A 7729-nucleotide genomic window follows, 5' to 3' on the forward strand; every position below is an offset into this window, starting at 1 on the left:
TGGACTGTTCCAGAGTCTATAGAATTTTGGAAGATGACCAGCAATGCATCAACTATTTGTAGGGCCACTTCCTTAAGTACCCTAGGATGTAGATTATCAGGCCCTGGGGATTTATCGGCCTTCAATCCCGTCAATTTCCCTAACATCATTTCCCTACAAATACTGATTTCATTCAATTCCTCCCTCTCATTAGACCCTATGTTCCCCGACATCTCTGGGAGGTTATTTGTGTCCTCCTTTGTGAAGACAGAACCAAAGTATGTATTTAATTGGTTTGCTATTTCTTTGTTCCCCATTATAAATTCCCCTGATTCTGACTGCAAGGGACCTACGCTTGACTTCACCAATCTTTTTCTCTTCACATATCTATAAAAGCTTTTACAGTCAGTTTTTATGTTCCCTGCAAGCTTACTCTGATACTCTATTTTCCCCCTCTTAATTAATCCCTTTGTCCTCCTTTGCTGAACCCTAAACTGCTCCCAATCCTCAGGTTTGCTGCTTTTTCTGGCCAATTTATATGTCCTCTCCTTGGATCTTATGCTATCCCTAATTTCCCTTGTTAGGCGCGGTTGAGTCACCTTTTTTGTTTTATTTATATGCCAAACAGGGATGAACAAATTCTGTAGTTCATCCATGCGATTTTTGAATGTTTGCCATTGCCTATCCACCGTCAACCCTTTGAGTGCCATTCCCCAATCAATCCTACCCAACTCGCGCCTCATACCATCGTAGTTTCCTTTATTTAAATTCAGGACCTTACAAAATCCTAAAAACCTCAATCAAATCACCTCAAATTTTCTCTCTGTCTACCCTATCAAAACCCTTCATCATTTTAAAGACCTCTATCAGCCTTATCTTTCCTAGAGAAAAGAGTCCTAACTTTTTTTTTGCCCGGCATTTTGACAGAGAGATAAACCCATTTCGAATGAATGAGAAATGCCATTCGAACACATTGAGCATTTGTCTGTTAATTCACAACCAGTCATTTCTAGAGCAATATGGCTTAAACCCAACAGCTTCTGTTTCATCTTTTTTTGTTAGCACTGGCTGATTTTCCCTCCCTAACTCAGGGGACTGAGGCTAAATGTGGTACTCCAGCTCCTGCCTTGCTTGAGATGAGTGAACTCAGGACAGATCAGGAACTGAACCTGACACTATCCTGCTCTACATGAATCAGCCACTCACTGAGCTATATAGGGAAGTTTATTCTACCACATTTGAACTCACCTGAGTGTAAGGTTTCTTTCCCTTAAGATCTCTGAGGGCTTCTTGCACAGCTTCAATATTATTCTGCGTGTGCTGCAGCTGATCACGTAAGTCAATCTGAAATACAGTTAGAAAGATCGATCCTTTATCTGGGAACGTAGGAATTGCGATAGGCAAAAAGACCGAGGTCCATCTAGTTCATCTTCTACCAGCCTGGTAGTCACATGATACAATGATAATGGAGTTGTTGACCAATCACAGCGATCAATCTCTATCAATGAGTCTACAACAGACCCAGACACGAGGCGAAGAAAACCCCCAGTGGTCGAGAGCTTCAAGAACCCTGGGCTGGATTTTGCCAATGGGGAGCTTTTGGAGGCGGGATTCCCACTTGTCGGGTTTCAGTCCCGCCTCCATCAACTTCTGGCCAACCCACGCTATTTTCCCTTGATTGACCATGTTAAGCCTGCCCAGCGGGCTTAGCAGGCCAATTAAGGGGAAGCTGATTACAGAGAACGTCAGCATATGATGTTTCATCTGTCAAATTGTCATCGTTTGACAGCTCTGTGAAGCTGTCAAACACTGACATTCTCTGTTGTTTGATGAGTTCTTGTATTCAAGACTCATCAAACCTCTTTCTTTAGCAGGAATTAGATGGTTGTTGCATCGGAGAATGCAGCAGCCATCTGTCATCTCTGCTGCGGAGATGCGAGACTCTCCGCATCCCCAACAATTGAAGCCTGCAGTAAGAAACAAAGGTAAGTAAACATTTTCTAACACTTTCCACTCACCTCGCATACTCACCTCTCCACACTTGCACCCATTACTTACCTTCACATTGCACTTTTGCACCCCTCCGACCCCCACAGGCCCACTGCTTGCCTCGGTGACCCTGGTGGGGTTCACAACCTTCGGGAAGCCCACACTTGTGTGGGTAAAATGGGGATAATCCTCTTACCTGCCTGTTAACTAACTACCTGTTAACAGGCAGTTAAGTGGCTGTAATCCCCGTCCCGCCTCCAGGAGACGGGACCCGGCGTGGGTCAGCTACCCGCCTCCTGGGAAGATGGCGCGGAGGTAGGTTGGGGGCGGGATGGGCACCCGCCCCAGATTCTGCCATTTTCCTGGCAGTCCCGCCTCCAAACCCGCCTCCCCAGGGCTGGCAAAATTGCGCCCCATAGGTCCAAAGTCACCTGTTCCTCCCGAGCTCGCTGCACTTACCACACGTCACGTCTCAAATTACAGGAAACTTTGTGTTATCCGGAGGCTAACTGTCCGGAATGCTCGAGCCACCGGCAAAAGTCAGGTGCCGTTTTCGTTAGGTTTTTTTTTCTCGTTGCTTTTTTCCTCAACAGTCAAGCTCTGCAAGGTCTGCTGAAGCTGTTGATAAGCTACAGAGATGCTACAGAGACGTTTGGACTGTTTAGAAGCTGTTGCTAAGCAACAGGGTTTGTTGACAGATACGGAGCTCAGAAGCTTCCGTATCTTTCAACATTAGCACTGGAGTGTCCAGCAGTTTTGAGGGAACGGCAACAGCTCGGTCCCGTCGGTGCCGGATAGCATAAAGTTTTCCGTACTCATATACTGTATCCAAAATGTCATTTAGAACACTGCATTCAGTTCTGGGCACCGCACCTCAGGAAAGTTATGTTGGCCTTGGAAGGGGTGCAGTGCAGATTCACCAGAATGATACCATGGCTAAAAGGATTAAATTTGGAGAACAGGTTGCTTATACTAGGCTTGTATTCCTTTGTGTATAAGGGGTGATCTAATTGAGGTGTTTATGATGATAGGGTAGATAGAGTGAAACTATTTCCTCTGGTGGGCGAGTCCAGAACAAGGGGGCAGAAGCTTAAAATTAGAGCCAGGCCATTCAGGGGTGATGTCAGGACACACAAGGGGTAGAGGAAATCTGGAACTCTCTCCCCAAAAAAGCTGTTGATGCTTGGTTCAATTGAAAATTTGAAAACAGAGATTGATAGATTTTTAGTAGACAAGGTTATTAAGGGTTACGGAACCAAGGTGGGTAGATGGAGTTAAAATACAGGTCAGCCATGATCCAATTAAATGGCGGAACAGGCTCGAGGGGCCGAATGGCCTCCTCCAGTTCCTGTTCCTGTGAAGGAAATCAATCTCATTTGCATTTGAATGAATAAATACTATCAGCTTCCACTCTCCTTCGGCAGCCTGTTCCATAAATTGACCACTCGCTCACTGAAACAATGGCCCCGATATTTACAGGGAGGCAGGGAGGATGCGCGGGATGCCAAAAATGGCCGAAGAACTCGGCAAGGCTGGCGACATGGAGGTTCTGCGAATTTAATGGCAAGACCCCATTAATATTTTGTGATCCATTTCCCGCCTAGCAGCCAGCCAAATGGACAGGCTGGGAAAACCAGTGGCAGGGGCCCTCTGAGACAGACCCCAGCGACAGGGACCCTCTGAGACAGTCCCCAGTGACCCTCTGAGACAGACCCCAGCGACCCTCTGGGACTGACCCCAGCGACCCTCTGGGACAATCCCCAGCGACCCTCTGGGACAGACCCCAACGACCCTCTGAGACAGACCCCAGCGACCCTCTGGGACAGACCCCAGCGACAGGGACCCTCTGGGACAGACGCCAGCGACCCTCTGGGACAGACCACAGCGACCCTCTGGGACAGGCCCCAGTGACCCTCTGGGGCAGACCCCAGCGACCCTCTGGGACAGACCCCAGCGACCCTCTGGGACAGACCCCAGCGACCCTCTGGGACAGACCCCAGCGACCCTCTGGGACAGTCCCCAGCGATCCTTTGGGACAGACCCCAGCGACCCTCTGGGACAGACCCCAGCGACCCTCTGGGACAGTTCCCAGTGACCCTCTGGGACAATCCCCAGCGACCCTCTGGGACAGACCCCAGCGACAGGGACCCTCTCAGACAGACCCCTGCGACCCTCTGGGACAGACCCCAGTGACCCTCTGGGACAGACCCCAGCGACCCTCTGGGAGAGACCCCAGCGACCCTCTGGTAGAGACCCCAGCGACCCTCTGGGACAGACCCCAGCGACCCTCTGGGACAATCCCCAGCGACCCTCTGAGACAGACCCCAGCGACCCTCTGGGACAGTCCCCAGCGACCCTTTGGGACAGACCCCAGCGACCCTCTGAGACAGACCCCAGTGACCCTCTGGGACAGTTCCCAGCGACCCTCTGGGACAGACCCCAGCGACCCTCTGAGACAGACCCCAGCAACCCTCTGGGACAGTTCCCAGTGACCCTCTGAGACAGACCCCAGCGACCCTCTGAGACAGACCCCAGCGACCCTCTGGGACAGACCCCAGCGACCCTCTGGGGCAATCCCCAGCGACCCTCTGGGACAGACCCCAGCGACCCTCTGGGACAGACCCCAGCGACAGGGACCCTCTGAGACAGACCCCTGCGACCCTCTGCGACAGACCCCAGCGACCCTCTGGGACAGACCCCAGCAACCCTCTGGGACAGATCCCAGCGACCCTCTGGGACAGTCCCCAGCGACCCTCTGAGACAGTCCCCAGCTACCGGATGGCGGGGCGGTCGGCCATTGCAACTTGGCGGGGGGGGGGATCTGACATCGGGACTGTGGGGACGGGAGGGCTAAGATCGGTCATCAGGTCTGGAGGTTGGGGCAGGTGGGGGAGAGAGAAGCTGCGATCGGCAGGGAGGAGGCTGCAGGCTGTCTTGAGGAGCCTGGCGGGAAACACTCATGCTCCACCTGGCCCACAAGGAGCTCTGGAAAAGGCACTTCCCTCGTGGAGCCGGCAGCTCCCGCCTCCCTTTCACTGCCGAGGGCAGCAAGCAGATGGGAACACCACCTCCAAGTTCCCCTCCAAGTCACACACCATCCTGACTTGGATCCTTCATCGTCGCTGGGTCAAAATCCTGGCACTCCCTCCCTAACAGCATTGCGGGAGCACCTTCACCATACGGACTGCAGCGGTTCAAGAAGGCGGCTCACCACCACCTTCGAGGGCAATTAGGGATGGGCAATAAATGCCGGCCTTGCCAGCAACGCCCACATCCCAGGAACGAATTTTTAAAAAAACACGCAGCAGCAGTCAATTTCAAATCGGGCTCCCAATTGCACCGAGAGCCCAGTTTCAAGACTCGATATATGCCGCCGTAAAAAAGGCGTTTTGGGGTTGCGTTCCCCGTATTTAACTCTTTAACCATCCTCCGACCCGCTCCCCCACCCATCGTGGGGTGGTGGGGGTGTTAAAATCGAGGCCAGTTTCCGCAGATGAGTTTTGTCCTCTGGTTAATGTGGTAACTATCCTTGATGGACGCAGTGCCCTGAAATTCCGCTGAGAATTCCCGATCGCCTCCTGTAACAACCATTGATCCCATTCCCCTGGCGTTTCCCCATCTCCAGGTACAGCGGGAGGCCGAGAGAAATCCCAAGGAATTTTAGGGCCCCTAGGACTAACACAAAACTTACCCGCAGTTCCTTCTCTCCCTCGCTGATGCTCCCACACCGGTGGTCCTTGTGTTTCCCGATTAAAGTGCAGAGAGTGCAGACACACACTTGATCATCCTTGCAGTAAATCTTCAGCAGTTCCTGGTGCTCTGTGCACTTCCACCGGGACACGTCTGCAGTGGCATCTACCAGCAGGTGGTTTTTAAACACAGCGCTCTCGGTGTGGTGCCGGAGGTGTTCAGGGCACATCGAGGCTTCGCATTTCAGGCAGGTCTTGGCGGCGGGGCGCGGTTTCTCGGTGCAGTAGTTACACAGAAGCAACATCGTGGGAGACCTCCAGGTCCTGATGTTCCTGCACCGAGTCCTCCAGTTGAAGGTCCTTCAGCAGACCAGGACCCGGGGGCTCTCCACACTGCGGACAGGAGTGAACACCAGTCACAGACTTGTCCCAGGACTGGACACAAGGCTGGCAGAAGCTGTGATCACAGCTCAGTCTCACAGGATTGCTGTAATTCTACAGGCAGAGGGGTCACGTTCGCTCTCCCTCCAAAGTTTTCTGAGGTAAAACAGAAGCCATATTTGAACAGGAATGGATAGAAACTGAAAGGACAGGAGTTTACAGGAAGTTTGTGCCCACACCTTGAGGCGGTGTCGACAAGAACATCGAGGCTGAAAGGATTAAATTACAAGGAAATACAGAGAGGCTGTGCTCTTAACACTTGAAAGAGGATGACTGAGAGCGGACTTTACAGAACTATGTAGGATGTTGAACCCACGCACAGGTGTTCTTCCCCTGTCCTGGCTAATATTTATTCTTCAACCAACATCACTAAAAAAAAAGCCCAGATTATCTGGTCATTATCACATTGCTGTTTGTGGGATCTTGCTGTGTGCAAATTGGCTGCCCTTTCCCTACATTACAGCCAATGAAGTACTTTGCAAGTGAATAGCGCTACAGAAGAGATTTACCAGGGATGAGGAACTTCAGTTGCGTGGAGGAGCTGGGGTTGTTCTCCTTAGAGCAGAGAAGGAGATTTGATAGAGGTGTTTAAAATCATGAAGGGTTTAGATGAGTAAATAAAGAGAAACTGTTTCCAATGGCTGAAGGGTCGATAACCAGAGGACACAGATTTATGGTGATTGGCAAACCAGAGGCGACAGGAGGGAAAACTTTTTTATGCAACGAGTGGTTAGGATTTGGAATGCACTGCCTGATAGGGTGGTGGAGGCAGACTCAATAGTAACATTCAAAAGGGAATTGGATAAATATTTGAAGGGGAAAAAAATGCAGGGATACAGGGAAAGGGCAGGGGAGAGGGACTAACTAAATTGCTCTTTGAACCAGCCAGCGCAGACTCAATGGGCCGACTGGCCTCCTTCTGTGCTGTACTATATGATTCTATGATTAAAAGGCATAGACAAACTATGCCAGGATACTAGACCAAACAGAAGGAGGTTAAAATAGTGAAAGTGAAATCCAGGACAGATATCAGAAGCACTTCACAGAAAGGCCGATTAACACTTGCAATGGTTGTCCAGGTAGGACATTAGATTTTTCAGTGCTCAGTTAGATGATACGATGGAGGAAAATGTAGGTTTTTATTCCTGGTGGATGAGTTAATATGGGTTAAATCTCCTCCCTCATCCCTACCTATCTTGTAATCTTCTGATCAGAGGAGAGATTGAGTAGGCTCGGCCTTTAGTCTCTAGTATTTAGAAGAATGAGAGGTGATCTCATTGAAACATGCAAAATTCTTACAGGACTTGACAGGGTAGATGCAGGAAGATGTTTCTCCTGGCTGGGGAGTCTAGAACTAGGGGTCACAGTCTCAGAATAAGGGGTCGGCCATTTAGGATTGAGATGAGGAAACATTTCTTCACTCAGAGGGTGGTGAATCTTTGGAATTCTCTACCCGAGGGCTGTGGAGGCTCAGTCGTTGAGTATATTCAAGACAGAGATCGATAGATTTTTGAATATTAAGGGAATCAAGGGATATGGGGATAGTGCAGGAAAGTGGAGATGAGGTACAAGATCAGCCATGGGGATAGAGCGGGGGAATGAGACTGACTGGATTGCTCGACAGGGAGCTG

General features: G+C 50.5%; 1 pseudogene; it reads right to left on the minus strand.

Annotated features, from left to right (window-relative positions):
- Positions 1 to 6215, minus strand: part of LOC147081227 (E3 ubiquitin/ISG15 ligase TRIM25-like) — a 37366-nt pseudogene extending 31151 nt beyond the window's left edge.
- Positions 6216 to 7729: the final 1514 nt, after the last annotated feature.

The sequence above is a fragment of the Somniosus microcephalus genome, unplaced genomic scaffold, assembly GCF_052327205.1.
Source record: "Somniosus microcephalus isolate GS21.2 unplaced genomic scaffold, FLI_Smic_1.0 scaffold639, whole genome shotgun sequence".
NCBI lineage: Eukaryota > Metazoa > Chordata > Chondrichthyes > Squaliformes > Somniosidae > Somniosus > Somniosus microcephalus.